The sequence below is a fragment of the Peromyscus maniculatus genome, chromosome 21 (genome assembly GCF_049852395.1).
Source record: "Peromyscus maniculatus bairdii isolate BWxNUB_F1_BW_parent chromosome 21, HU_Pman_BW_mat_3.1, whole genome shotgun sequence".
Classification (NCBI taxonomy): domain Eukaryota; kingdom Metazoa; phylum Chordata; class Mammalia; order Rodentia; family Cricetidae; genus Peromyscus; species Peromyscus maniculatus.
Window position 1 is genome coordinate 49,401,370 of NC_134872.1, and position 18,111 is coordinate 49,419,480.

Genomic DNA, 18,111 nt, shown 5'->3' on the forward strand with positions numbered 1-18,111 from the left:
GAAGGCAGCTGGTGGGAAGTGGAAGAGCCGGGCCTGGGAGGGTGAATCTGCTCTGGGACACCTGTGGCTGGCTGACCACCCGAATGGGATGGTGGGGACCATGTCTCCTGGGAGCCACTTCTCGGGGGATGGGGTGAGACTCTGAGACCCATTGCTCCTGGCTTGGCTGTGGGAAGCAAGTGATCCCAGAGTAGTCTTTTAGAAGACTGTATTTGGGGAGCTGGAGAGATGGCTGGGTGGTTAAGAGCACTTGCTCTCACAGAGGACCCAGGTTCTGTTCCCAGCACCCACATGGTGGCTCACAAACAGTCTGTAACTTACTTCCAGAAGATGTGGTCCCTCTTCTGATCTCCATGGACACCAGGCAAGCAGCCAGTGCACGACATGCAGGCAAAACAGTCATACACATAAACAAATACAAAATAGTCCAAAGGATAAAACCTTCAGATTTATTTTATGTGTGTCCTCTGCAAGAGCGGCAAGTATTGTTTTCTGCTAAGGCATCTCACCGGCTCAAAGGACTTTATTTTTAATTATGTGTGTGTGTCTGTGTTTGCACCCACGAGTGCAGGCACCCTCAGAGGCCAGAGGAGGGCACTGGGTGCACTGGAGTTGGAGTTACAGATGTCTGTAAACTGCCCAGTGTGGCTGCTGGGAACCGAACTCGGGTCCTCTGCAAGAACAGCAAGTGTTCTTAACTGCTGAGCCGTCTTGCCAGCTCCTGATCACAGAGTTTTCGGACTCTACACAGTGTGCAGAATCACAGAGGCTGGGGTGGGTGCTGGTGGATATGGCTCCACATACAGGGGTGAGGAATGGAGTATTGGTGGATATGGCTCCATGTGCAGGGGTGAGGAGTGAGGTACTGGTGGGTATGCCTCCATATGCAGGGGTGAGGAGTTAGGTACTGGTGGGTATACCTTCATATGCAGGGGTGAGGAGTGAGGTACTGGTGGATATGCCTCCATATGCAGGGGTGAGGAGTGAGGTACTGGTGGGTATGCCTCCATATGCAGGGGTGAGGAGTGAGGTACTGGTGGGTATGCCTCCACACGCAGGGGTGAGGAATGAGGTACTGGTGGGTATGCCTCCACACGCAGGGGTGAGTTGCAAGGGGAGACACTGTGGAAGGTGGGTGTGGTTGAGCTCATCTATGTAACAGTTGCTGCAGGGACTTGATCTGGGCAATGGAGGATGTAGGAATTGCATTTGAAATTTGAAGTTCAAGGCTGGGGGTGTAGCTCAAGCTGGCAGGGTTTGTTTAGCAGGCGTGAAGCCCTACGTTCACTTTCTAGCCCCACGTGATCCAGGCATGGCAGTTCAAACATGCAATACCAGCGCTCAGGAGGATCAGAAGTTCACGGTTATCTTTGGCTACAGAGTGAGTTTGAGGCCAGCCTGGGATCCAGGAAGCCCTTTTCCATAATGTAATAACATAAAATAAAATGGAATAAAAAGATGTACAGCTTGTTTATTCACACACTCATTAATCACTAAGGTTTGTTGAGGGGCTGTTCCAGGCAACGAGGAGTCAGTGACGTGAAGCAGACTCAGTTCTTCCTTCTTGGACATTGTGTTCAAGTTGAGTAAAAAAAGGAAATTATTAAAAAAAATAATTATTACATAAAAAATGGCTTAGTTCCCAGTGAGAGACTCCCTGTTGGACTTGTGGGAATCTGTGTTATCTGGGAAGACTTCCCTGAGGAAGTGGCGTTTAAAGCGGAGGCTGTGGGTCAGGATTAGGTTCAGCTGTGAGCAAGAGACTCCTATCGCTAAGTACTCAGCGTCTACATCATAGTCCAAAACGGCTTTTCCACCTCCGGCCATCACACTACAGTCCAGTCAGTGGGAAGGAGAAAGGGCAGAGAGAAGGGCATTTGCGTTAAGGATGTATATTTGTGGGTAGAGGATACCATGTCTGCTTACACATCATTGCCTGGAGATTGGTCACATGACCTCACCTAGCTACAGAAGGAATTTTTGTTTGTGTGTTTGTCGTAAACAGCAGATCTAGGGTAGTTTTGACAAATGTGTCTTTTTTTTCTGGACAGCCATTGCTCTAGTTAGAATCAGCAGATACATTATTACTGGAGAAGGGACAATGGCTGGGCGTCTATGCCAAAGAGAGTCAGCTGTGAGAACTGGGGTGATAGAGATGAGGAAAAAGCCCTCAGACAGGCAGGACATATAGAATGGCATAATGGCCCCCAGTTTCTGGGGTCACGAGACTGTCTCAAGAAAACAAAAGGAGAGATTTTGTGAGCGGGACGAGGTAAAGTACCCAGAGTTAGAGGTCTGTAAGCCTCATGAATGGAAGGGACTGGACTCAGGGACAGTTCCGGGCTGGAGATCGGTACTGGGAAATGTAGGCGGCTCTACCCGGTATGGAGATGAACAGGGAGACCTGAGTGCTAGGAAGGAAGGGAAAAGCCTAGACCCAAAAACCTTGAGGACCCAGGAAGACAGCCACCCTCATTTTGTGACTTCCTGTCCTCGGTGTCACTTTGGGGATTGCTGCTTCTTTATCTCATGGCCTGAAAAGTCATATGACCTTCTCTCCCATGCCGGAGTTGGAGGGGCAACTATGGGGTCTGAACTCAGGGGACCAACCTAGGCTTGGACATTGACCATCATATCCTGGGACAGAGGGGCCTTTGGAGTAGAGCCAAGCCAAGTCCAGCCTGTTCTCGTGTGTTCCAGCCTCCCAGTCCACCCTCTGATCGAGCTCCTCAATATTTTTCCAGTACATCCTTTCTTGTTTGCTTCTGATGGTACAGTGGGTGTCTGTTACCTGCAGACACAAGGAGCCAGTGAAGGAAACTGAGCTGACCAGGACTACAGATGGAGGGGGCGCTGGAGGGGTGGGGAGTGGGGGCGTGACCCGGGACTGGGAGAGGGAGCTTTCACAACACAACCGAGGCAGCACATCCTGAATGAAGGAGTGGCCAATGGTGTCGATTTTTATTTAAAAATGCCCAGCATGTCTACCTAAGCATGGGGACCGAGGCCAGGGAGACTTAGCCATTAACAATGATTTACACTGGTGTGTGTCTGTGTGTGTTGGGGGAGACTTTGAAAGATCTTTTCTTCAAAGAACAGGAACTCAACTCGTGTTCTGGAGACAAGCACAAGGGGAGGGGGAGGGCAGGAATTTATTGGCTTCTGCCATCATAGAGAGCAGAGGTGGGTCTGTCCTTGGCACAGCCCAGACAACGTCGTCAGGACCTTGGCCTCTGCTGTCCTGTGTGGACTTCCTTCTTGGGCACGACGTTCACCGGGCAAAGCTCCTAGCAGCTCCTGACACACACACACACACACACACACACACACACACACACACACACACACACACCCCTGTTCAACAGCTTCAGAATGGGAAGCTGTTCGTTCCCAGCGGCTTTAGGAAAATCCTGGCACTGTCTTTGATTGGCCAGGGCTGGTCATAGGGCCTTTCTGAACCAGTCACTGTGGTCAAGATGGGCTGGGCCTTGAATGGCCAGGTGTAAATCATGTGTATCTGTCCGTGTCGTGACACCCCCCCCTCCCTCCACACAGGTGGAGGAGGAGGAGTCTCCATTCAAGCCACTTTTATCCAGGAGGGTGGGTCCTAGGCACAAAAATCAAATCTGCAGCCCAGCTTTCCAAGGGATGGTTCAGTGATGGGTCCATGTAGATGACAGGGCCATTTCTGAAAGGCACAGGTAAGGCCTCCTGAGTCACCCTTCCCCAAAGCAACGAGTGCTGGGCAGGTAAGACTACACTTGACTACTAGAGGTGACCTTGGGGACCAGCCGGGACAAGGCCAACACTGGTGGCGGTTTGGGGGTGGCCCTGGAGTCAAGGGCGTGGTTTGCAAGCTGAGATTTGTCATCTGCTTTATGCGTTTATTTTTAAAAAATGTCTGAGCCCCAGTTTCTCTTCTGAGAACTGGACTGATATGGGGATGATGTTCATCTCTCAGGAATCATCTGCCCTGAGGGGTTGGCCCACTTCCTGGGAAAGTCAACGAAGGTTTGCTAATAGTGAGGTGGTCTTGGACTTTCAGGGTCGACTCTGCCCTTACTAAGGAAGCAGCAGCCTTTTGAGTCCCATGTCATCACACCCCAGCACTCAATGACATACTCCTTAGAGAGCACGGTTCCATTCCGCCTATAGGGATGGGAGGGAGAAGAGGGACCCTGTTGGTGGGGTGTGGTCAGGGAGGAATCCTGATAGGCCTAGGTCAAAGCTAGTGGAACATGCTGGAAGGGCAGGTGTTGGAGAGGGGACAGGAGGGCCAGAGGGCTGATTTTGGCCAGAGCCAGCAGGGGTCACTGCAGATCTAAGGAAGTTTAGGTAGGTAGCTGAGCCACCCCTGGGCCTCTTGCATCATTTACCTGTCTGCATGAGCCGGATGCAGGACCTGCTCTGGGCAGGGGCCTGGGGTCTGACACCTCGGCAGTGACTGTTTCAGTCCTCTGGCCTTGGTACCTTTCTAGGCCTCCACAGCTTCGTGAGCTCTGACCTTTCTGCCTAACGGATCCCGGCTTCCCGGCAGTGCTGAGAAACTGACTCTGGGGATGCCTCCTAGAGAGGGCACCGAGGCCCAAGGCATCTCCCATCTTATTCCAGCTCAGCATGCCAGTGACCAAGTAAAGAAAATGTGTACACCTTGTTCTATCAAGGATCCTTGTGTTATTTGTACTCATTTTCCACCCATGTGTGGTAAAACACTGATTTAAGGCCTTATCTGTGTTGGAGGGCACATGGGTCCTGGGGAGGTCCACGTACCAGCTGCATCCCTCGCCCACTTATTATGAAATAGAATAAAACATGTTTGCTGTGGGATAATGGAAAGAAAATGTGTGTAGAAAATGATGTATTTTTTTATAATTTTGAAAATATTTTTAAAAAGTGCATACAAGAAAATTACCTTTGCTACCCCCTACACTAGCCCTTCCTCTCCTTGGACAGGGGCTGACCATGGAGCTCAGTTCTGACAGAAGAGTTCCAACAGAAATGTCCTTTAAGGGCAGGTGACATGGCTCAGAGGCAAAGGTGCTTCACGCCAGGTCTGACAATCGATGTGTGAGACCCAGAACATGCACGGCATGACGTCTGCAAGTTGTCCTCTGACCTCGCGCGTGCGCACGCGCACACACGCGCGCGCGCGCGCGCACACACACACACACACACACACACACACACACCTCAAATAAAAATAATGTATGTAGTAAAAAGAAGAAAAGTCTCTTTTAGAAGTCATCTCATCCAACCCTCTGTCTCCACTCTCATCAATTCCTGCCCCTTATTTTGCTGACAATCCTAGAGAAAGAGGTGTTGGTAGAGGTTTGAGTGAGCTGACCGGCACTGAGGGTGTGCACATCTGGATCACCATGGTGGAAGGAAGGAAGCAGGCTCCCAGATGTGACCTCCTGGGGTTCCACAGCAGGCCAGTGGGAGAGCTCACAGGCCCTGGCTCGCAGCCAGGAAGGAGCCTTTGCTCCCCACCACCAAGGTCTAGATGCCCGGAGTCTGGGATAGAGTCTGTGCCCTCCTCACAAGGCTGTGGTTTCCTCTGTGTGACCGTCAGGCTACCCGGAGGGTGTGGGTGTCGAGTGCGCGCACCAAGGTTGTGTAACAAGCTCCCGGCTTGTGTGCACGAGCTGTGTAACCTGATGCAACAGGGAAGTTGCGGTCCCGTGAGCTGGGGTGTGGGCGCTTGGCTGGTGCCCAAACCACAAGGACTATTTGACTTACGGCTGTGGAGGAGGCTGCGCTTGGGGGTCGTAGGGCTGTCTACGTCAGGGCTTGTCTGGCTTGCATTGCCACATCCTGGTCCCAGGAATGGGACTGCCCGGTCAGGTGGTGTTGGAGGGGGGCTGGTACAGAGGGATGGTCCCAGATCAGGATGCCGTTGTGATGGGGTGGAGAACGGGCTGACTTCCGCCCTGCCCTTCCATCCCTCCTGTGTTTTCCAAACCGTAGCCCTACCCCACAGTCGCACCCATCTGCCCTGCCGTCCTGGACCTTTCGTCTCAGATTCAGGTCTTTTATGCCACAGTGTCTCTCTTTCCTCCCTCTACCCAGCCAGGCCTACAGCCCTGCCTCCGTGCGCAATAGGCCTTCCTGCACACCCCGGTGAGAGGCGGAGTGAGGGGGTTAAAGGGCAGCTGCTGATGTAGCTGACTCGGTTTCTCTAAGCCGGTCCACCCGCCGCCATTTCTCACCGAGTGCCTAAGGATGATGTATGTCCGGGAATCTCTGGTCCTCCCTCCACAGGTAGACAAAAGGGTCATCCAGGGACATGGAACTCCGGGGTCTAGGAGGGGATTTTATGAATGGGAGTTGTCCTTGCATTGTCCCCTCCCCACAGCACGTCATGGGTGCCACAGGCTCTTTGGAGAGCCAGGGCCGTGTGACAAAGGAAAGCGGGCACTTTTCTTGCCTGCCCTGAGCCTGGTGAGAGGTGGGGCCATTGCCCTTTTAGAAGGGTATCTTTGATGGAGAGGGGGGAAGTGTCTGTGTTTTATATTAATTTTATTATTTACTAGTGTGTGTGTGTGTGTGTGTGGTTGTGTGTGTGTTGTGGTGTGTGTGTGTGTGTGGTGTGGTGTGTGTGTGTGTGTGTGTGTGTGTGTGTGTGTGTGTGTGTGTGTGGTGTGTGTCATGTACGTTCCACAGCATGGAGGTCGGAGGACAACTTTGTGGTTTTCTTCCACCATTTTATGAATTTTGGTGATTGAACCGGGTTGTCATGTTTTCCCAGCAAACGATTTTACCTGCTGAGCTGGCTCCAACCTTTTTGTTTTGTTTTAAGACAGGGTCTCTTGTCTTAAACTGTCTTCAAACTCTCTACATAGCCAAGGATCCTCCTGCCTCTGCCTCCCAACTGCCAGGATTATGGACGTTTGCCACTATGCCCGGTTTCTGTGGTGCTGGGGATTGAACCCCAGGCCTCCTGCCCCCAGCTCGTCCTCAGACAAAGTTTGTGTCTCTGTCTGTCACCCTTTCCCCCTACTCCATCCCCCAGAGCGCTGCTTCCCTTGGGGGTAGCCCCTGGGTACCAGAGACACAGGTTTAGATGGGGGGGGAGGGGAGAAATCTGTGTCCAGCCCCTCCTCCTCCTCTGGCTGAGCGACGTGTGGCACTGTGACCTGGGTCCCCACTGCTTTATCCCACACTGTGTTGCTGACCTGTTTATGTGCCTACTTGGAACAACTGTAGCACCTTAGATGGCACTTGCTATGTGTCAACCCCCTCGCCCCCCACATTAGCTCTTTCCTTTCTCATAGGACAGGCAGATAGGAAGTCTACCATGGCAAACGAAAGCTCAGAGAGGGTGGCTGCTGAGCTCAGATTTAAGCAGCAGATGTAGCCTAGCCACAGCTCCTGTCTTCCTTGAATATGAGCCTGTGAGCCTGGACTATAAAAACGGAGATCTATTTATGTGCTTATTGCCCATCATCCTGCCCCAGATGGCCCAGGACGCTGCTGCATCAATGAGACATCACTGTGTCGATCGCAAGGGTAGGGGCTTCATCTAATTCATATTCCCAAAGCCTCTACTGGAGTTTCAGAGATTCCAGATAAATGTGGAAAAACTGAGCCACTGAGATGGCTCAGTGGGTGAACGGGGCTTGCCACCAAGTGTGATGGCCTGGGTTCAGTTCCTGGAACCCACAGGGCAGAGGAGAGAACTGACTCCTGCAAATTATCCCCTGATCTCCATCCATGTGCTGTGACATGAATGCTTTCATGCATGTGCACACAGACATACAATAAATCAAGGTGAAAAGAGTATTTAAAAAAAAGAATGAATGAGCCATTGGGTGGCGATGCCGTGAGGGTTTGCTTTGGGACTGTTCTTTGTCTGCCCCATAGGCCTAGATACAGTGTTCACAGGCTCTGGGAATTAGTGCCAGGTCTTCAGTCAGGGGAGGTGGGGAAGAACTCTCTAGAGTCAGTGCTGCTGCCCTGTATCATCTGGAGTACTGGCACAAGGTAGGTAGGTACCTGGGAGAAAAGAATGAGAACACGGTAGGAAACTAAGGAACTCCCGGAAGCGATTCTGTGAATAATTACTTTGTGTCCGAATGCAGGAGTCAGAAACAGAGAAACAGAGTGCCTGTGTGTGGCCTAGGCGAGTGTTTCTCCAATGTTTAATGAGTCATCCATCAGAAGGCGCAGGAGGGAACTGAAGTTAAGGCCCAGGCCATAATTTTATTTGTCATTTCAGCCCCTAGCAATGTCCCAGAGTGGGATTTGATATGTTTGATGACTGACTCTCTGATGGAGCAAACAAATTAGCACGGAGGGTCATGAAAATGGGCAGAAAGAGTGGCCCTTGCAAAGAGCCTGAAGCGCTGGTGGGCCATGTCCGTAAGGCAGAATTCAAGGCTGGTCCCAGGAGCAAGTGTCTGAGGACTAAGGCGAGTGTCTGGCGAAGACCCAGAGCTGGTTCCCAGGATTCTTTGCAGGAGTTCTGTGGGGATGCCTATGTTTGTGGATCACTTACTGTAAACCAGGCTCTCTTACAAACTGTATCATCATCTTTCCAGAAACACACGAAGCACCTGTGCCCTTTCCTCCCTGTCGGAGAAGACAGCCGAGGCACAGAGAGGTTATGTGGACTGCCTGGAGTTACACAGTGCAAAAGTGAGCACAAAGTTGTTCCGGCTCTGCTGGGACAATGATGGCTGTTCACCCCGTGCATAGGGAAAGGTGCTTGGTATTTGGTTCTAGCTCTGGCTGTGTTCCCTTTCCCGGCTACTTCATTTTGAAGACAGGGCACAGAAGTTAAATATATCTTTATTTTTTACTATTATTATGTTTTCGTGAGCACATGCCATGTCATGGATGTAGAAGCCAGAGAGCAAAATTTAGGAGTCGACTCTGCTTCCACCCTGTGGGTTCTGGGGATCAAATTCAGGTTGTTAGGCTTACTCAGCAAGCACCTTTATCTGTTGAGGCTGAGCCATGCATTTGATAAGCCAGGAGTCGGAAGTCAGGGACTTTGCAAGCTAGAAAGAGCTGTGGAGCTCCGTTAAGGGACTTTCCTCTTCCTCACCGTGAGTCAGCAGCATCCTCACCCTGATCATCCCAGACCTGGATTTCTGCCACCAACGCGCCAGGCAGGGCCACAGCCAAGGAGCCCTTGTGCAAACAGACTCGGGCTGGTCTTCGGGTCTGATCCCCCCCCACACCCCTTATCTCTTATTTCCATTTCTCTCTTCTGAGCCTTGACTCACCTCCAGCCCCATGTTTTCTTTCTTAATCAATCGTTGCAACAGTCTCCCTTGTAGGCCTCCCAGCCTCTGGGCGTCCTCCCTCCCCACACCGACTAATTTGCTTAATACATAAAGCAAAACTTGTAAATCAAAATCTGTTACTCTCCTGCCTGTGTGCTGAGCGCAGACACTTTTTATGACATAAAGGGCCTTGATCCTGGGGTCCCTGGAAACACCTGTTTCCCAGCAACCACCCAGTGCTCTCCAGTCAGCCCATGGGGTGAATTTCCTGTAACAGGGAGGGTTTTTGTGCCTGACTCTGCATTTGCCTGTGCTCTTCCATTCAATCCCTCTGCCTCCCAGACTCTTCCTCACTCAGTCTCCACAGCCAATGTCTCCTCACCCCCTTGACCCTGCAGGGAAGAAACAAGAAAACTAAACTAAACAAACAAACAAACAAACAAACAACAAAGCAGTTTAAGTGCTTTTCTTGTGATTCCAAGAGTGATATGTGTTCACTGTAAACAGGACAGACAGTCTAGAATGTGCTGAGGAGAGATGGGAAGTGTCCCTCCTCCCAGCGGTCGGACAGCTGGTGACAGCCAGCGTCAGCACCACGGCTACAGTCATGAATGCTTCTCTGTGCGTGTACACAGACACCTTTAAACGTGTAAATACACACATAGTCACGAAAAATGAGTCACCCATGCCTCTTGGTAACTTGCTTTTTGCCCTAAATGAAGCATTTTGACACATTTTCCTGTGAAAAACCAGATTCACATAGTAATTTTTTTGGTGTAAGCCCCACTTCCCGGCTACTTTCTATTTTAAAATTCATTTATTTTTATCTATGTGTATGAATGTTTTACCTGCATATATTTATGTGCACTGCAACTGTGCCTGGTGCCCTCAGTGGTCAGAAGAGGGTGTCAGGTCCTCTGGTCCTCTGGAAGAGCAGTGAGTGCTCTTTTTTGTTTGTTTGTTTGGATTTTTTTTTTTTTTTTCTCTGTGTAGTTTTGGTGTCTGTCCTGGAACTCGCTTTGTAGATCAGGCTGGCCTCGAATTCACAGAGATCCGCCTGGCTCTGCCTCCCAAGTGCCTAGATTAAAGGCGTGTGCCACCACTGCCAGGCTGTAGCCAGTGCTCTTAACTGCTGAGCTACCTTTCCATCCCCTCTAACTCCGAAACTTTCCCACTTGTCAGATCATTCTTGGACCGAAAGGCAACTGTCTCGGATAGTATTACAAAGCTGTTTACGAGGATACAATGTCTAAAGATGTAATCTGTAAACAGAACAAAGAAAAGGGAGGGATACTTTGTAAGCAGAGGAAGAGGTTGTGGATAACTGTTGAAGCTGACTTGATTTTATGAAAACAAGCTTGTTACAAATTAGGGTGATTGAAATCCCAGGGTAACCCCTAAGAAAATAACTTGAAAATGCACAAAGAAAGAAGGAGCCGGGCGGTGGTGGCGCATGCCTTTAATCCCAGTACTGGGGAGGCAGAGGTAGGTGGATCTCTGTGAGTTCCAGGCCAGCCTGGGCTACCAAGTGAGTTCCAGGAAAGGTGCAAAGCTATACAGAAAAAACCAAAACAAAACAAAACAACAACAACAAAAAAAAAAAAAAAAAAAAAGAAAAGAAAGAAAGAAGGAAGTCACAATGATAATTTAGCAAAAAACAAACAAACAAACAAACAAACCCAAGTAAATGTCTAAGAGGCAGTACTGAGGGATGGGGTAAAACATACAAGAATACAAAACAAAACAAAAAAATTCAACCTGAATGTGAGGGTGCATGCCAATCCTAGCCCTTGGGAGGGGGAGGCAGGAGGATCAGGAGTTCAAAGTTATCCTTGGCTACATAGAGTGGAGGGTAGTCTGGGCTGTATTAGACCCTATCTCAAAAAACTCAAAACAAACCAAACAACAAAAACAGCAAAACAAAATTAAGCTAACCTGAAAAGCAACTAAATAGAACATAAATAATTCTTTACTAGTCATCACATTAAGTATAAATGAATTAAAATCTATTAAAAGGCAGAGATTGTTGAATTAGATTTAAAATGATATGATGTCTCCAAGAGACTTTAGTTTTTATGTAAAATTTCATTGATTTATTTTATTGTGTGTATGCATGATGTGAATGTGTGTGGCATGCCCGTGGAAGTCAGAGGAGAACTATGAAAATGATTCTCTCCTTTCATGTGGGTTCCAGAGATCAAACTTAGGTCGTCAAGTTAGTTAGCTAGTGCCTTTCCCTGCTGATCCATTTTACAAGGATATAAACACCAAAGGATTTTGAAATAAATAGATTATTTAAGAATGCAAAAATTGACTGGACGGTGGTGGCACAGGCCTTTAATCCCAGCACTTGGGAGGCAGACAGGTGGATCTCTGTGAGTTCGAGGCCAGCCTGGTCTATAGAGTGAGATCCAGGACAGGCACCAAAACTACACTGAGAAACCCTGTCTCAAAAAAACAAAAACAAACAACAACAACAAAACCTCCCAACACTACAAAAAGCCCAAGGTCTGTTGACTTCACTGCCAACTGCAGTCACTGGAGAGAATCAGAGACATCTCTTCTCAAACACCGTGGAGGAGGGCGCATTCCCTGCTCTTTCTCAGAGGACAATATCACCTGTTATTAGAGTCAGACAAAGACACCATTAGGAAAGAGAACTTCAGGCTCAACACCTTTTGTATATAGATGCAAAAAATACTCAAAAAATCCTGGCAAGTCCAGCTCAGTTGCATATTAAAAAGAGTATACACTGTAGTGCCCAGAATGCAAGAATGGTTCAATGTACAAATATTAGCCAATTTAATCTTTGAATTAATAGAACAAGAAGGATAACATTCCACATGATTGGCTCAGTTGATGAAGAAAAAGCCTTTTATAAAGTTTTATATATATATATATATATATATATATATATATATATATATATATCATTAAAAGACCAAGTAAACTTGGAGTAATAAGGAGTGCCTCCTTAGTCTGGTCAAGGTCTTCCACAGAAAATACACAACAAAAGGAACAGCGAATTGATGGTGAAGGCAAGGCCCCCACAGGCAAGTCCTGTCACTGTTATCCAGCACAGGAGTGGTGGCTCCAGCCAGTGCAATTAGGCAAGAAAAAGAAATAAAGCCATCTAACAGGAACAAGGGAAAGAATTCTCAGATCACAGCGATATATAAAAGTGTCACATTGAAGAAACTATTGCCAAATCCAAGATCTTAAAGACACTCCTCCATACTTTCTTCTAAGAGTTTTGTGTGTGTGGCTGAGGTGGGTGGTGTATATGTGCGTGTGTGGGTGTGTGCATGTGGAAACCAGAGAGTAACCTTCAGTTTTGCTACTCAGGAAACATCCACTTTATTATTTTGACAGTGTCTCTCACCGTATATAAAACATAAATCATGTTGCCAGATGGTGGTGGCACACACCTTTAATCCCAGCACTCGGGAGGCAGAGGCAGGGGGATCTCTGAGTTTGAGGCTAGCCTGGTCTACAGAGTGAGTTCCAGGGCAGGCAGGGCTACACAGAGAAATCCTGTCTTCAAAAACAAAACAAAACAAAACAAAACAAAACAAAACAAAACAAAACAAAACAAAACAAAACAAAACAAAACAAAACAAAACAAAACAACCAAAGAGCTAAAACTTAACTCTTAGAAAAGGGGCCAAGAAGATAGAGCTGATGACATGCTTGCTGTGTGTCCTGAGGAACCAAGTTCAATCCCCAGCACCATGTGAAAATCTGGGTAAGGTGGTGTGTGCTTCTAATCCTGCTGCAGGGGAAGGGGAGGCAAGAAGAGCCCGAGTGCTCACTGGCCAGCCAGCCTCGCTGGAAAACAAAACCAAAACCAAAACAGTGAGCTACAGGTTCTGGTGAGAGACACTGCGTCAAAATAATAAGGTGGATGTTTCCTGAGTAGCAAAACTCAAGGTTGTTCTCTGGTCTCCACATGCATGCATGTACACACACACATACATGCGCATGCACGCACGCAGGCACACATACACCCGCCCAGTCACACACACACAAAACTCTTAGAAGAAAGTGCGGAGGAGTGTCTTTAAGTTCTTGGATTTGGTAATAGTTTCTTTAATGTGACACTAAAAACACAGATAACGAGAGAGAAAACTAAATTGAACTTCATTAAATTTAAAGTCAGTGAAGCATACTTTGATTAAAATAGTATTAGTCTGCTGTCACTGAAACAAAATACTCCATTATCAGCTTAAGAAGGAAAAGGTTTACTAAACATTTGAGAGTCAGTGTACAATCAGCAAGCTCTGGGTTCAGTAAGAGACTCCTGTCTCAAAACAAACAAACAAACAAACAAACAAAAACCCAAAAGACATAACAAACACACAAACAAAAACCGGGGAGAGTGTCAGAGGGAAGACACGCTGTGCTGACGTCTGGCCTCTGCACATGCGCGTGCACGCATGGGCAAGTGCACTTGCAGGGCTCATGCACAAAACCCACACACAGTTAGAAAAGTAACAAACGGACACTAAATAACTTCAGCTAGAAGAAGTTTATAGACTCAATCCCAAATCAAATGGCTACTGTTCTGGAACACTCTCCTGGTTCTTCCCCATCTCTGCTCCGAGATGCTCTGAGGACTCGTGGGACAATCCAGTTCGAAAGTTTCCCACATGTAAGGCCACTGTTAGGGCTTGCGGGTGCAGTGTCCCTCCTGTGTTTGAACACTTGGTCCCCTGTGGTAGCGCTGTTTGGGGAGGTTGTGGAATCTTTGGGACACAGGACCTAACTGGCAGGGATTGGCCACTAGGGGTGGGCCTTTGAAGGTTATGTGGCCTTCGGTTCCCTTTAGCTCTCTGCCTCCTGGTCATTTATGAATCTCCAGGCACATACTCCTGCCGCCATGGAGCTGCCTAGTCATGCCTTTCCACGACAACAGATGGGCGACTCTGAAGTTGGGCTCAATTTTTTTTCCTGCTCATTTCCTGCTTAAGCTGCTTCTGTTAGATGTTTTGTCTCAGTGATGAGAGAGGCAATTGATACAGTTGCTATTTGTTTCCAGGTTGGTCTCAGTCAGCATGAACTTCCGTCTGCCCATCAGTTCCTGCAGATGGACGATTACTGGGAGGTGGAATAAAGCTTCCCTGCCCAAGTTGCTTTTGGTCATAGGATTTATCATAGGAAGAAGAAGGGTACCAGGGCATCTCCCTCTCCCTCTGGCCACAGTGGGACTGCTGGGGAGGTCCTTCATCACTCTGGGGACCAGTGTCCTCACTGTGAAATGGGTTGTGGTTGTTCTTCATCATGCTGGGGACTAGTGTCCTCATCTGTGGAATGGCCTGGGGATGTTCTTCATCACGCTAGGGATCATGTGAAATGGAGTGCAGTAGCTGTGATTATTAATCTTCATTCTTGGCTGGATATAGAGTCACCACAGAAACACACCCCTGGGTGTTTCTACGGGGATCTTTCCAGAAGGGTGTAACTGAGGAAAGAGACCCACTCTGAATGTGGGTGGGGTCTCAGAATGGGTGAAAAGGGAGCCATGCACCTGCTTCCTGACTGTGGACGTCATGTGACTAGCTGCCTCCTGCGGTCATACCCTCCCACACTGCGACCCAAACACACCTTGCCTGCCTTCAGTTGCTTCTTAGGAGAAATGTAGTTAATGCAGTAGCACACGGAGCTGTGGGGAGGGAGCGAGGGAGGCTGTGTACCTAAAGGTCTCAGGAGGCGCCATGCGTGCGGAGTGTCAGCTAGTGTGAGGCAGGCCTGCAGAAGGTGGACGGCTGCAGCGTGTAAACTGCACTTTCAGTCACACTTTCTGCACACCTCCTTGCCATGCAGGCTTCATTCACCCTCACGTGTGAGAGACGCGCATCCTGAGAAGCAAGGGCAAGGCCCGGGGCTCTTCCCTGGTTTCCTGGGTCTCTGCTAGACTGGAGTAGGGAAAATAACCCGGCACCCCTTCCCATCTTGTCCTCTCTGTGTGGTCCACAGCGGCGGCAGAAGCCTCCTCTTCATGCCTCTTCCGCTCCCCACCGCACTTCTGGGCATGACCCCAGTGGCGAGCCTGGGAGGGGCTCGGATTTGGGAGTTAGCCATTGCTCCTGAGCCGTATCAATCAAGGCCCTTTCATCAGCCGGAAACAGCTGTGCCCGGCTGGCCGCCCCAACAAGTCCCGACGGGGTTCCCTGCCCCTCCCCATCCTGCCCCCCACCTCAGCTGACAGTCACGCTCACCCTTCCCCGGATGCTGGGGACAGGCTGGGGCAAGCCAGGGACACACTCAGTTTCCCTTCTGTGCTGCCCCTCCCTAGGGTGACGCCCATTCCTCCCCTTCCTTTCTTTCCCCTCCCCCTCTACACCTAAACCCTATCTGCTAGTCCCCAGCCCCAGCTACGGGCCATGGCGGCAGGGGCAATCGGGAGAGTCCACAGGAGGAGAAGGGTGGCCAGGCTGCACTTTTTGGACAAGATGCTTTCCCAGAAGCCCAGACCAGCACAGGATCTTGGGGCACAGAAAAGAGGACTTTTCAGGGATCACACAGTGACTGAGCTAAGACTAGAAACCAGAGTCCCAGTTCCTTCATCTGTCTGTAGGAGGATGCTTAGAAGGTTTCAGACTTCCGGTCTGGATCTTATGGGCTTGCTTGGAGCCTCCCTTCTGTCCTCCTCTTGTTTTTTCTCTATGAGGTGCCCGGGCATATGGGTGCAGCTAGGTAAAGGGAGTAGGCCCCTTCAGCAGGTTTGGGGAGCCCCTGTTTTCACAAATCAGCCCTCACTGTTGACTAAGGGAGGGTGACTGTTGTGTGAGAGTGATGTTTGGATGGTGGCTGCATCCCTTCTGCTCGGTTCATAGCTCAGTGCTTTGCACTGGGACATTCAGCCTGCAGCCCGACAGGGACCTGGTGTATGACCCCTGCCAGCCCGTGATCCAGGCACCTCGAGGATGCCAGCAGATGATGACGGCAACAATCTGAGCAGGAGTCTGGGGTTTGGGAGTCACAAAGCCAAAGGAGGCAGGTAGGGGACATCTGTAGATGAGACCAAATGAGGCAGGGGGTGCAATGGACTTTGGCCCTGCCTCTGCAATGCTTAGGACCCAGGCCAGTGTTGGAAGGTGTTTGAGGTCACAGATGCATCTCCCCTCTCCCAGCTTTCAACTACTCTGCTTGAAAGAGTGAAAGGGTCAGTGAAGGTGGATCTCGGGTCTTCTCATTGGCCGGTGCAGTAGACCGCGTTCTGTCTCCTACGTTCACAGCTTACAAAGGTCCATCCCCAGTGCAATGGTATTTGGGGATAGGGCCATTGGAGGTGACTACGTTCAAACAAGGTCATGGGGATGATGTCTCCATGATAGGATTAGTGCCCCTAAAGAAAATACTAGGAAGAAATAAGGGGAAAAAGACACTAAAGCGTGGCCCCCTCCAAATCCACACTCCAAGGACAAGCAAGAAGAGGAACTCTCATTAGGAGCTAACTGGCCAGCGCCTTGAGCTTGAACTTCCAACCTCCAGGGCTGTGAGAACGAAAAGCCGACGCTGAAGCGCTCAGGCTGTGTTTTGCACAGTCTGGGCTGGTTATGACACTAGTGTTCGACAATGGTCTTCCCCTTCATGGACTGCATGTGACTTTAGGTGAGTCACCTGCATATGGGTCCTTGCCCTGCCTCTCTTGACTGAAAGTCAGGATGGGAGTCTCCAGGAAAGAGAGGGCATATTCTGGGACAAGACGGTCCTTCGTATGCTACCCACCATCACCTGCAGCCAACCCTGGGTCTCAAGCACTCCCATTTTCAGCGAGTTCCTGACGTAGTAGGAAGCAGTAGTGTTGCTCTCAGGGGGGCTGTCTAGAGCCAGAAGCCAACTCCGGGGCAAACAGAGGCCTCATTTATACTCTGGGAGGCAGAGGAGATGCCGCAGATGGCCACGCCAGATATAGTGATTGGCAGGTTCATGTGCTTTGCAAAACCCCAGAAGACCCTCCCCAACTAGATGAAAGGCAGCCCTGGTCCTGCCTTTTCTCCTCTTTTCTCCTTCTGTCCTTGCCTCACTACCAGGTACATGTCCTCTGCTACCAGGCTTGGAAAGCCACAGGGCCTTGGCATTAGTATCCGGGGCTTGGCTTGGCACCTGCACATCAGAAGGTTCACGTGGTAAAGCACACGATGAAGATGGTAGATGAGACCCAGTTGTCACCTGACCCCCTCTTCCTCAGACCAGGAAGTTTTATAGTCACCAAGCAAGTGATGAGGGAGAGGTGAGGGCTGGGGTAGGTCCAGGAGAAGAAGAAGGAATCAGTGTTTCAAACAGATCCTGCTGCACTGGACGATCCTGGTAGACACGGACGAGGGTGGCTGGCAGGGCTGTCTAAGAACCGTGCATCCCTGCTCCCAGCTCTCTAGTTTGAAGCTGTGTGCTGTGGGGTGGGGTGCTCTGATATCGAACAGGCATTTTCAGAAGCTGCTGCCGTTCTAGCTGAGGGGGTTGGAGCTATTGTGGGGCTAGGGTGTATGTGTGCACATTTGGGTAGTGTGTGTGTGTGTGTGTGTGTGTGTGTGTGTGTGTGTGTGTCACACGTGGAGGCCAGAGGGCCGACTTTGGGTATTGCCCCTCAGGATGTTGTCAAGCTTGTGTTTTGGTGGAACTTGGTCTGGAACTTGCCAATTCAGCTAAGCTGGGTGGCCAGCAAGCGCCTGGGAGCTGCCCGTCTCTGCATCCGCAGCAATAGGATTATATGCATGCCACCACACCTGGCTTTTAATGTGGGCCCTGGGGATCAAAGTCAGGTCCTCATTCTTGTAAGGCAAGCACTTGACTGGTTAAGCTATTTCCCCAGTTTCCCCCAATTTTACATGTACGTACACACGTACGTACGTACGTACGTATGTATGTATGTATGCAT